Below are 13,279 nucleotides of genomic sequence, written 5' to 3'. Positions count from 1 at the left end.
TGTTGCCGGTCAAGATGCTCTCTATTGTACATGAGTAGAAGTTCTTAAGGATCTTCTGACTGACTTGGAACTTCCTTAGGCGCCTGAGGAAGTAGAGGCGTTGTCGTGCCTTCTTCACAACACTGTCAATGTGTGTGGTCCATGTCAAGTCCTCGGATATGTAGGCTCTGAGGTACTTAAAGCTGTTGACTCTCTCAACCGGTGCCCCGTCGATGCTGAGGGGGCTGTAGTCCTTGACCCCCGACCTCCTGAAGTCCACAATCATCTCCTTTGTTTTGCTGACGTTCAGGGAGAGGCTGTTTTCCTGGCACCATCCCGCCAGGACCTTGACCTCTTCCAGGTAGGCCCTCTCATCGTTGGCAGAGATCAGGCCCACCACCACTGTGTCGTCAGCAAATTTGATGATTGTATTGCTACTCCGCTGAGCCACACAGTCGTGTGTGTACAGGGAGTAGAGGAGGGGACTCAGAACACAGCCCTGGGGGGCCCCTATGTTGAGGGTGATGGATGAGGAGGTGCAGTTGCCTGCTCTCACCACCTGGGGTCTGCCAGTCAGGAAGTCCAAGACCCACTGGCAGAGGTCATAGTTCAAGCCCAGGTCCCTGAGCTTGGCTATGAGTATGGAGGGGACTATGGTATTGAATGCCGAGCTGTAGTCGATGAATAGCATTCTCACATAGTTCCCCTGCCTCTTGTCCAGGTGTGATGCTGCTGTGTGCAGCACATGGGCTATGGCGTCCTCCGTGGACCTGTTGGGGCGGTATGCAAATTGCAGGGGGTCCATGTTGATGGGGAGGGAGGAGCAGATGTAGCCCTTTACTAGCTTCTCAAAGCACTTCATGGCTATGGAGGTGAGAGCTACAGGGCGGTAGTCGTTGAGGCAAGCAGGCTTGGATTTTTTGGGTACAGGGATAATAGTGGACTTCTTCAGGCAGGTGGGGATGACAGCCTGTTCTAACAACAGGTTAAATATGTCAGTGAATACTGGGGCCAGTTGGTCGGCACAGACTTTTAGGACGCGGCCGGGGATGCCGTCCGGACCTGCTGCCTTCCTGATATTCACTTTTTTAAAGGTCCGCCTCACCTCATGCTCTGTTACCCTGAACACTGCGCCTCCATCAGCAGCCGACCCCCCCCCCCCATTGCCGTGGCTTGTGAGCTGGTGTTGTTATTACCAGCATCAAACCTCGCATAGAAGGTATTGAGGTCATTTGCTAAGGAGATGTCACTGTTCAGTTTGAGGGAGGCGCCTTTGTAGTCTGTCATCGTTTTGAGCCCCTGCCACATAGCTCTAGAGTCAGCTTGTTCAAACTGGAGTTCAATTTTATCCCTGTAGCGCCGTTTGGCCTCTGACACTGTCCTCCTTACGTTGTATAGCGCCACCTTGTGGTCATTCATGTTGCCTGCCACTAGGCCGTCGTTGTATGCTTTGGTGCGCTCTCTCAGAGCTTCACGGACGGATTTGTCTACCCAGGGTTTTTGATTTGGGTAAACTCTCATTTTGGTAGTGGGGATTGTTTCTTCCACCCTAGTACAAACATAGTCCAGCACTGTTTCCGTGTAGACATTAATGTTATCTGTGTCGCGGAACACATTCCAGTCTGTGCAGTGAAACACAGACCGGAGCGTCTCCTCTGACGTCAAATCCCATTTCTGCACCTCTCGCGAGACTACAGGAGTACTTTTTATTCTCTGTTTGTACTTTGGTGAAAGAAAGATTGGGTTAACGTGTTTAGTCCCTTGTTTGAGCCGAATCTGGGTTTAACATGATTTGTTGAGCTTCCTCTGGTGTTGTGGTCGTGGTATTCACTGACCTTTGGGAAGTATTTTGACATGTACATGGGTACCAGGGGCGGAGCTAGGGGGTGGCTACTGGGGCTCAAGCCCCGAATGTTTTCTGAAAAGCCCCGAATCTATTTAAATTAAATTTTTTTTTTTTTTTTTTTGACAATTCATCATTGTTACATGAAAATATGTTTGCACCAGATTTAGCAGAAGCTAATTTCCATCTGTGGTCTATCCAGCTGCTAACTGTATTTGAGTGAGTTAAGTCTTGGTGTCATGGTAAACTCAGACCTAAGCTTTAAATCACAATCAACAAGTTGACAAAAACTTAATTCTTCCACCTTAGAAACATAGCTAAAGTACGGCCATTTATAAATCAAAAGGACGCTGAAAACCAGATCCATGCCTTTATCTCAAGCCAACTCGACTCGGGTGAGGTGGGTTCTAGGGGTAAGGTCAAGTAGAAGTCTGACCAGTTTGTTTTGTGATGTTTGTAATCTTGTTTTTAGCGCCTTTGAGGTGCTTTGGTACCATGAGGTGCAAGCATAGTCGTAGTACCCTTGAATGAGTGCTATACCTATATGTCCCTATGCCATAAATGTCATGTATGTTGTGTATGTCATAAATGTCTATATGAATTGAAAATGGGGGACCCTGATGGAAACAAGACAAACGTCTTTCTCAGGTCTGCATCCCCTTAACAATTGTGTGTATTGAGCCGTACTGTATTGTACCCATTCTGCAATCTGTTAAATAAAGTTTTCATTCATTCATTCATTCATTCAGCAAAAAGCAAAAAGACAACAACTAGGTGCACCTCTCGTTCATCAAGAGCCCGGACTAATGCCTTGTGATGTATATCTGTCTGAATATACCTATAATCCTTTCTATATATATATATATTAGGGCTGCAACTAATGACTATTTTGGTAGTCGACTAATCTGTTGATTTTTTTTTTCACTACCTATCTTTGTGAAAGTGGCTTCTCAGCTCTGGTCCAGCTGAAGACAGAGCAGAGGAACAGATTGGACATTGATCATGACCTCAGAGTTGCTTTGAGACTCTTGTCAGGACCAAACAACATCCCCAGTTATCCCATTAGTTCCCCCAAACTTACTGTCGGTCTGTTATGTTAAGCTAAGAAGTCTTCAGCTGGCTGGACCAGAGCTGAGAAGCCACTTTCACAAAGATAGGTAGTGCAAAAAAAAAAAAAAAAAAAAAATTATAATAATTATCTTTTTTTTTATGACTAATCGACGCAACAATATCTCGTCGATGATTTCTCATAATCGTCGTCGTCGATTATGTCGACTAATCGTTGCAGCCCTTATATATATTATATTGTATATTGTATATACACCTACATACAGGGCCGCCTGGGAGGAATGCGAGGCCCTGTGCGATATTTAAACGCGAGCCCCCCCCCCTCCCCCTAAAAGGTAAAAAAAAAAAATAAAAAAATCTTTTCTTTTTTTCATACAGTCAACATATTCTTAAATAATAGCGCTGCCCGAGGCTGGGCATGATACAGTCAACATATAGCAAGAGAGAGAGCGAGAGAGAGCTCCCGTTCTACAGTCAATATACAGTGTTATCGCTGCACAGTTGTGTGTGTTAGAAAGAGAGAGATAGAGAGAGAGCATGTCTGTTTGTGTGTGTGTGTTAGAGAGAGAGCATGTATATGTGTGTTAGAAAGAGAGAGAAATATATAGAGAGAGAGCATGTCATTTTGTGTGTTAGAGAGAGATATAGAGCATGTCTGTGTGTGTTAGAGAGAGAGAGAGAGAGAGCATGTGTGTTTGTGTGTTAGAGAGAGAGAGCATGTCTGTGTGTGTGTGTTAGAGAGAGAGCATGTATGAGAGAGATAAGCAAAGATGAGCCCCAAAGGATATTCAACTTTTAATGGAAGAACAAAACAGAAGGAAAAGATAACTTCACAAAGGCAACATGAATATACATAGATCCAAAAGGACAAAGATCAACACTTAAATCCAAAGAGAAGAGGGTCTATACCAGAGAAAACAAAGTAGCAAGGAGCCAATGGCCGACATCAGCTAAATAGGCTAACTGCAAATAGAGTAGCCAGGTACTGACACCAGGCCACACACAGCTTTGGCCAACGCTACCCAAGCTACACAAACGACCAAGACAATTCACACACAGCACATGTCGTATCTCCAAATGTTGTGAAGTAACATATGTTTTGCCTGGAAAAAAACATTGTTATTAACAAAACATTCGGGAGGGGAAGGAAGGAAGAGTGGGGTAATGTCCAATGGACATCTTACCTGCACCAAGGAACGCAGGGCGAAAGGCCGCAACACAGGTCTCCACGTTGACGAAAGGCCTCTCGCTGGCGGGACAAAAAGAAGCTATGGCCGGAGCCTTGTCATGGTGCAGGCCCGACTACATCTTCTGTCAAAGATGATGTCGTAGTCAGAGTGCCAGGGCCTGCTATTCTCACGGCTAATGTCAATGGTCGTAGCACAAGCTAACAGCTAACTCTAGGCTAACTGATAGCATCAAGCTAACGTTCCCAGCCGAGCGAAAACGAGCAGCTAACGTCGTAGCTAAACAGCTAACTGGCTAACAGTTAGCTCAACCCGGCTATCGCTAACCACTAGCTAACGCAGAAGCAAGCTATGCGGCTACCACTGAAAAACTGTACAACGTGAGAAAAGCAATACAGGCCAACACTTCAGACAGCCGCTGTGTTTTCCTCTTCTCATACGAAGAGAGAAGGGAAAAATAAGGCAATACACGTCCCACTACAGAGTGGTGTTTACCATAGCGGTGCCGGCAACAAGTCCCTCGCGGACTATAGCCGACTTGAGCATGGCGATATTCTCATAATGAAACACCAAGCTCACCTCCCTCGCACCAGGTGCTGACACCAGGCCACACACCGTTAGCTACTACCTAGCCGGCCCGTTTGGCTCCCGAGAGAGAGAGAGAGAGAGAGAGATCCACGGCGGGAATAGAATAAAGTGCATTAAAAACTCACCAAACGTCCAAGAGGATGGAGACAACCGCGTGGAGTTGACGAAGTTCATCTGCCGAACGACCGTCCTCTTCATCTTGGCATAACAATGCTGCACGCGCTCTCTCTAGGTTAGCTAACGCTAGTTAGCCTTTAGCTAAGCTAGCTACTAGCCGACATCATCATGGCTATCCCGACGTTAGCACTCAATATTATAACGTAGCTAAAGCTAACTAGCTGTCCCTGCCTTTAGCCGGGATGGCTAGCCTGACTGAACTGTCTAACATGCAACAACTTTCATCTTCAGTCCATCTGCCGAATGACCGCCCTCTTCGTTTTGGCTGGCATAACTAAGCATAACCTCCAAAGCTGCACGCGCGAAATAGTCAAACGCAGCTGACGCACGCCGGCGTACACATGATGTAACCCCTCCCTTAGTTGAAACCAATAGTATGTGCAGAGCCCCAGAGCTCCAATAGTGAGTATGTCTGCAGAGCCGCAGAGCCAGGAACATTCTACAAACGTGTCTAATGTGAAATATATAAGCATATAAGCAAAACTAGATTTTAGGTCTGTGATGAAAAAGGGCCTCGCGGGAAGGGGGGCATCAAAAAAAAAGAAAAAAAAAAAAAAAAAAAAAAAAAAAAAAAATTGTGCGAGGCCCCCCTTCCCGCAAGGCCCTGTGCGACCGCACTGCTCGCACACCCCCTGAGGCGGCCCTGCCTACATATAAGCCATATACTGTAACTCTATGATAGCATGTACACAAATGCTGTATACATATATTTATATTTACTGTATATATATTTATCCACATATGTCTGTATATACCTGCATATAATCCTTTTTACATACCTGTATATACTATATCTATATCTGTACATATCCCTTACCTACTCCTACTAGTTTTTCTGCTGGCCAGTATGACTACTAACATAGTGTGTTTATATCTGTATCAATGTACATATTAATACTACAACTCTGATTAGCACTATTATACAGTAGTACTACCTTATATATTTTATACCCAGTTTAATCACCTGTACAGTGTATATTACTATTGCACTTTACTAATAATAATAATAATAATAATAATAATAATGACTTGGATTTATATAGCGCTCTTCATGAGACCCAGAGCGCTTCACAGAGTCCATTATTCATTCATACACTTTACTGTTACATTTGCACTCTGGTTGGATGCCAAACTTTTTGTTGTACTGTAGGCCTACCGTGCTGTATAATGATAATACATTTGAATCTAATCTAATCTAATCTAATCTGGCAGAAAATACATTTACATCGCATTGTCATTCTAATGAATTGCCCAGAAAATGCTCTAAAATCTGTGGGCCTACATTTAAACAACAAAAGCGGAACACAAGCTCTGCCTGCCTACAACTCCCTGCTGGTGTCTAACCATGCAGGAACAGCTCTGCATCATCTAGAAAATCCATTTAAGGAAAATCTATTTAATCTGTAACCTCAGAATACTGCAGCATTCTTATAATTTTGCTTAGAAACAATAAAGGCCTCGACTTGAAGGACCTGGTTTTTTTCAAGCCAGATGTGGCCAGATATGTCCTATTTACTGTAAATCAGAGTGGCAGAACGGATGCCCCGTATTCTTGTTTTGTTAAACACCGCCATCTAGTGGGTGACAATACACACTGCAAATTCTCCCAGAAAATCAAGTAGGCGTACTGGACATTCTCTTTACAAATATTCCCCTGGCCATGGCCTATTCTCTTTACAAAGATATACATGTATTTCTTATAACAGCTGTAGAAGAAGACTTTATCTTTGGAAGAAGATATTTGTTTAGTCGATCTGACATTTAGTGGTGGTGATTATGTTGGTTATGTTGGCCCACGGTAAATATTGGTGCTTAACTTTAACCCTTTCACTACCACACTACAGGTTAACCTTTCAGGTTAACAGGTTAAGGGTTAGCCTTCTGTATTGTGGCTGTGAAAGGGTTAACTCTTTGGTAGTGTGGTAGTGAAAGGGTTAATGGAATTACCCAGCAGAAGGCTGGGAGTGTGAGGAGTTGACTAATGATTCTAGAAACTATATGCTAACGCTACAGTACATTGAGAGTAAACCCTCCTACCTCCATTCAATGGTCTCTAACTACACACCCTCAAGACCCCTACACTCTGCATCTTCTAACTACACACCCTCAAGACCCCTACACTCTGCATTTTCTAACTACACACCCTCAAGATCCCTACGCTCTGCATCTTCTAACTACACACCCTCAAGATGTGGCCATCTTGAGGCCATCAGACTCTTGAATGCCTAGCCCCCCCCCCTCCACACACACCTTCTACTATGAACTATGAATCACTAAAGACACTTTTAACTGCTGCTATGACCCACTGTCACCTCCATGGAACGTGCAATTGTAACTCACTGTGCCTTGTTGTATTGTATATATATGTTGTATCTATTTTTATTATATCTTATTTTCTAGCACTCGCTTGTATTTAAATATGTTTAAGTTAAGTACTGTGTGATTTTTTTGTGAAGGGTGGACTAGCAAAGTGAGATTGTCATTGTATGGCATACTGTCGTTTTAACTGTGCATATGACAATAAACAATCTTGAATCTTGAATCTTGAAGATCCCTACGCTCTGCATCTTCTAACTACACACCCTCAAGACCCATACACTCTGCATCTTCTAACTACACACCCTCAAGACCCCTACACTCTGCATCTTCTAACTACACACCCTCAAGACCCCTACACTCTGCATCTTCTAACTACACACCCTCAAGACCCCTACGCTCTGCATCTTCTAACTATACACACCCTCAAGATCCCTACACTCTGCATCTTCTAACTATACACCCTCAAGACCCCTACACTCTGCATCTTCTGGCTGCCTGAGACCCACTCCTCTTCGGGTTCCTGGGCGTTGATGAAATATGACACATATCATGTAATTTTATAAGCGGAGACATTCTCCCATCACTACACTATATAAAGCTGGTTTACGTCTCTCTCTCAGACAAGAGGGCCACTCACAGATCAGTGACCTGCAGGCTGACCCCTGGTACATGGTACCGTTCCTCTCACACAAGCACACACACACACGAACCCACACACACACACACACACAAACCTACACACACACACACAAACCTACACACACACATACACACCCGTGCTCACCCACCAGATTAGCCTATCACATAAATTCAACAGGATGCCACAAGCCGAATGAAATACGACTGGGTCATTCAGTGGTCACGAAGTCCAGTCGCTATTAAATCACAGATCGTTATCCTAGATACACACATGCACCTACTTACACGTAAACGCGCGCTACATGCACTCATGCACGCCGGACATACAGGCTGAGCAATACACACAGACACACAACGTGCACGCAGGACTGAGACCACATACACACTGGACTATGGGATCGCTAATAAAAGATCACCCCCACAGGGAAGGGGGGACTTTTTTGACTTCACTTCACTTCGACTTCTTCTGCTTTGACTTGGACTGGACACAGACTGGAACGGAGGAAACATGCTGGACTGACACAATGACTTGACTTTTATACTTTCCTTTAAATATACTCAACCGGCCGGTTGTAACAATCGCTAGATTTCAATTGTACCTTGCTAATTTGCTGTTATGTTAAACTGTTTATAATAAATACCTTCAAAAGTGTTTCATCTCTTATATTTCTAAGTATAGTATACAACTTTCACGTTTGAATCTAAAACGTGACAATTTGGCGTTCCTGGTGGGCATTCAATCAGACTTACCGACCTAGCTATTTACGGGCAATATTGACTGAACATCCACTCTCAGAGGATCCATTTCAAAAAAGGTAAGCAAGATAAGCCTGTTACGCAAAAGTCGAAATCTGCATAGTTAAAACAGCCGTTATGAGTGGATGCATTCTCAATTATTGTCTTGTAAATAGGTGGCTAAAAATAAAAGTAAAACCCATTGAATTGTGTTGTTGAAATGGATATTTGCAAGGTGCAATTTATAACTAGAACTTTTTTTATTTAATTTTTTTCCCACTCACCACTCTCTCTCCTTTTTTTTTTTTTTCTCCTACACTAGGTTGCAACCAACCCATTTATTTAAGTTAGGGTTGTTTGTTTAGGTTGGAGCAATGAGGGTTTGATTGTGTGTGGATGTGCTCGATGAAAAGCAGTGTGTTTTATATTCTGTCCTTTTTTCCCCCCTCTGCTGTTGTTGTTTGTGTTGAATGATAAGTCCTTCTCTGAAAGGCAATAAGTACTGTCATAGGTTAGAATGACCCATTTTATTTAAGTTAGGGTTGTTTGTTTAAGTTAGAGCCACAGTGTACAGGGGCTTGAGTATGGCCGGAGTGGTTGAGTGGACAAACCATGGGATTGTGTAGGGCTGAAGTGCATGGGAATTACGAACAGTTTACGGTTAATGGTTGATCAGCCTTAATTTGTCCTGATTTAGTCTCTTGATTGCGTCAGCCAGCTGCAATCCTGGCCAGGAATAAGCTTAGTCAGTTACGAAGAACCCATGAATGTGGTTAGCGTATGAGTTATGTTATACCGATATTTTATTCCCGTATTTTAATGTTGAATATTGTATTGTACAGACTTCTTATATTTGTGTTGTGTAGTAGAGAATGGTATATTATATTGAAATTAGTGTACTGGTGGTAGGGGGGCCATGTCCTGCTCTGCGAGGAGGGGTACTGGTTCAGTGGACTTTTGAACCTTCGCAGCGGCCGCGCGAGGGAGCAGGTCTGTGGAACCAGAAACGATTGAACCCTCTTCGCATTGCAGTTTCAGACTATGCGTTGACGATTAGATGGATGTATCTAGTTCATTAACGATAGGTGGGTGTTATGTTATATTATATTATTATGTTATGCTATATAAGCAGTTGTAGGAGCGGGTATTATATTATTGTATTGTGCTATATAGGAGGCGTGGGTACCTGACTTCTCGTCGCGACCACTCTGAACACCGCCATGCGCACTGCTGGCCCACCAGCCACCACGGACGCGCGACTCGTGGGCTGGAAGCAATCGTTTTAATTTTGGTTGGATACAGAGGCGTGCACCACGCGCATATTCACAGAAATATTATACACTCAATATCTGCGTTATTACCACACTTATAGATGCTGTTGAACCAGCAAGCTTTATCTTTTCTAATGCGGATTAACCATATTGTGGGGTACAGCCGCACTGATCATCATTCTATAATGAATTCTAATATTCTGATTAAATATATAATAGCTGGTTATACATGCAAAATGGACAATGGAACACTGGAACTGGAAATCTATGAGGACACATATGGCCTATGCATTTACAGCTATTCGCTTTCAATGCAAACCCGCGAGTGTCTGAGGGCGTTTTTTGCTCCCAGCCGCTGCGTCCTAAATCAGGGTTTTCACGTATTACATATGCATGAATAAACGTATTATTGATAAACTCAAGGCGCGATGACCATAAAGTATGATACAGATATCATTTTCATCGTTCATTCGTTTGGCTCCGACAAACGTAACCTTCCATGGAATAAAATATATACCAAAGACATGAAAATAGCTTTAATTCCGGACTCATGGTCCAGTTCGTTGCATGCCGATTAAAGACCCCCTAAAGAGGTCCTGCATTATATGTTATTACATAATTATAGTTACACGCACGGTGTGCGGACTGCGTGACATACAAAGGGGGGAGTAGGACTTTCGTCTTGTTTGCATCAGGGTCCCCCGTTTTCAATTCATCATAATCATCATGTTGTTGTTTTTATTATTATTATTTCTTTGGTCCGAGGCGCGGGGACTGTTAGTGCCGCTTGCGGTACATAGTAGATGTGTAATGTTGCAGGACCACGCACATAATTCACACAGGACTGCATTGATGTAGACGCACATGTTGGAATATAGAGCATACAATACTGGGACGCGCCGCCTATTTTATTGGGGCAACGTGCGCTCGATCGAGGCATGTTCCTGCCGGCGCCGGGGGCAACAGAGGGCCACCGCGGGCTGTTGTTTTCTCCCGGACGATGTGGGCCCCTTGCGTTCGGTTCAGCCGACATCCACGTCTTATTACCCGGCCCGGGGAGGAACGATATGCGCCGGGCGCGTTGTCAGGATGGGGGGTGTGTGACATTGACAAGCGGTCACTGCACTAATCATAGAACGTTATGTTACTGGGATTGGGATAAGGATGCTGCGATTATTATAAATTAAGAGGACCAGAGGTGTTTTGTTTTTTCATTTGATAAATAGGTGAAGTTTTGGTTTGTGCTTGCAGCGCCGCCACGCTCCGATGCGAGACAAAGCATGCGTTTCGCTATCTATATAACGGCGAATTATGGGTGGAAATTTTATTTGAAAGGGCAAAATCTGTTCTAGTCGGCACAATATACAGACCGCCAGATCAAACTGGCTTTTATGATACTCTGGATGTGTGCTTAGCTGGAGCTGAGGATGCGGAAAAAATTCTTATTGGGGATTGGAACACGGATATGCAACAAAAAAATGCACCCGTCTTCAAATCCTTCAATAGGTTTTGTGATCTGCACGGCCTCAGCCAACTAATCACCCAACCCACAAGGATATGTGAATCAACTCAGACTACCATTGACCTCATACTGACCTCTGACAAGTCCAAGATCTCCAGTAAAGGGGTTATAGCATGCGGGTTAAGTGATCATTACATGATATTCTGTACCCGCAAAAAGCTAAAACTAAAGGCTGGCTGTCACAAAACAGTCACATCTAGAGACCTCAAAACCTACTCTAGCGAGGCCTTTAACCTTGAACTGGAGAGTCTGGACTGGTCAGATGAACTCAATGGTACACTGGTTGAAGAAACTTGGCTTGGCTTCAAAACCAAATTTTCATCAATACTAAACAAAATGGCCCCCCTAAGAACCACCAGGGTAAAAAATCGCGCTGAGCCATGGATGCACACTGAAATACTGACCGCTATGAAAGCCAGAGACAAAAAATGCTCTGAGTTTCGTAAAAGTCAGTCAAAGCTTACCAAAAGCACGAGCAGTGAACTCCAAGACCACGTGACTGAACTCAAACTAGAAAGAAACAGACTAAGAAATGACGTAAACTCCATGATCAAAACTGCTAAAAAAAAATTCATCAATGACAAAACCGAGGAAAACAAAAATAAACCACGTGAACTTTGGAAATTACTCAACAATCAACTAGGCTGCAGTAAAAAACTCAAAACCAGGTTCTCAAACATAAACATAAAGACGGACAACACGCTCATCACAGACAAGCTGGATGTAGCCAATTACTTAAACACTTTCTTCACAAACATAGCCACAACACTGGTAAACAAACTACCCTCCCACTCAGGGCAGTATGGGGTAGAACACATAGTAGCATACTACATGAACCTAGGCGTCCACAAAGACGACTTCAAACTGGAAATAGTAACTACAGATGAGGTACTCAAAAAACTGAGCGCCCTCCAACCAAACAAGGCCACTGGCCATGACAACATCCCCTCCAAATTCCTCAGAGACTCAGCAGCAGCCATCACCCCAGTCATCACACACATAATAAACCTCTCCATAAAACAGGGACACGTCCCCAAGGACTTCAAAATTGCGAGAGTAACACCCCTGCACAAAAAGGGCAGCAAATTAGACCCGGGTAACTACCGCCCTGTTTCTATCCTTACATCCATCTCGAAAGTCATGGAAAAAATAGTATACGAACAGATCGAAAAGTACCTTGCGGAAAAAAATCTAATCTACGAATTCCAATCTGGCTTCAGAACATCCCACTCCACTGACACATGCCTTCTCTACTTGAACGACCACATCAAACAAGAGGTGGACGCGGGCAAATACTGCGGCATGGTCATGCTGGACCTACAAAAGGCCTTCGACACTGTCAATCACACCATTCTGATTGACAAGCTAAAAGCAATTGGTTTTGATAGTTTATCAGTGAGCTGGATACAATCCTACCTGGAGGGGAGGGAACAGATGGTGGAAGTAAACGGTACCCTATCCCCCCCCCTCACAGTGAGCTGTGGTGTTCCACAAGGAAGCATACTAGGACCGCTACTATTCCTAATTTATGCAAATGACATGTCGTCAGCTTGTGACTGCAACTTGTTCCTGTTTGCGGACAACTCAGCCCTGCTGGTCTCTGACAAGAACAAGTTACAGGTTGAAAAAGCCCTCAGCTCGGAACTAGGCAAAATCTGCATATGGCTCGCCGACAACAAACTATCATTACACATGGGCAAAACAGAGTCCATTCTCTTCGGTTCAAATAACAAACTCAGCAAGACCGACGGCTTCTCGGTTACAGTGGGTGACAATATTATCACAAGGAAAGATGAAATTACCTACCTGGGTTCCATCCTAGAGGCTAATCTTTCCTGTGACAAAATGGCATCCAATGTAATAAAAAAAGTCAACCAACGAACGCGATTCTTGTACCGGATCTCCTCTCTGGTAAACAAGAATACCCTGAAGACTCTAGCAGGAGCACTCA

The sequence above is a fragment of the Notolepis coatsorum genome, assembly GCF_963971535.1.
Source record: "Notolepis coatsorum genome assembly, chromosome: 12".
In the NCBI taxonomy this organism is placed as follows: Eukaryota; Metazoa; Chordata; class Actinopteri; order Aulopiformes; family Paralepididae; genus Notolepis; species Notolepis coatsorum.
Note: the sequence above shows the minus strand (reverse complement) of the source record.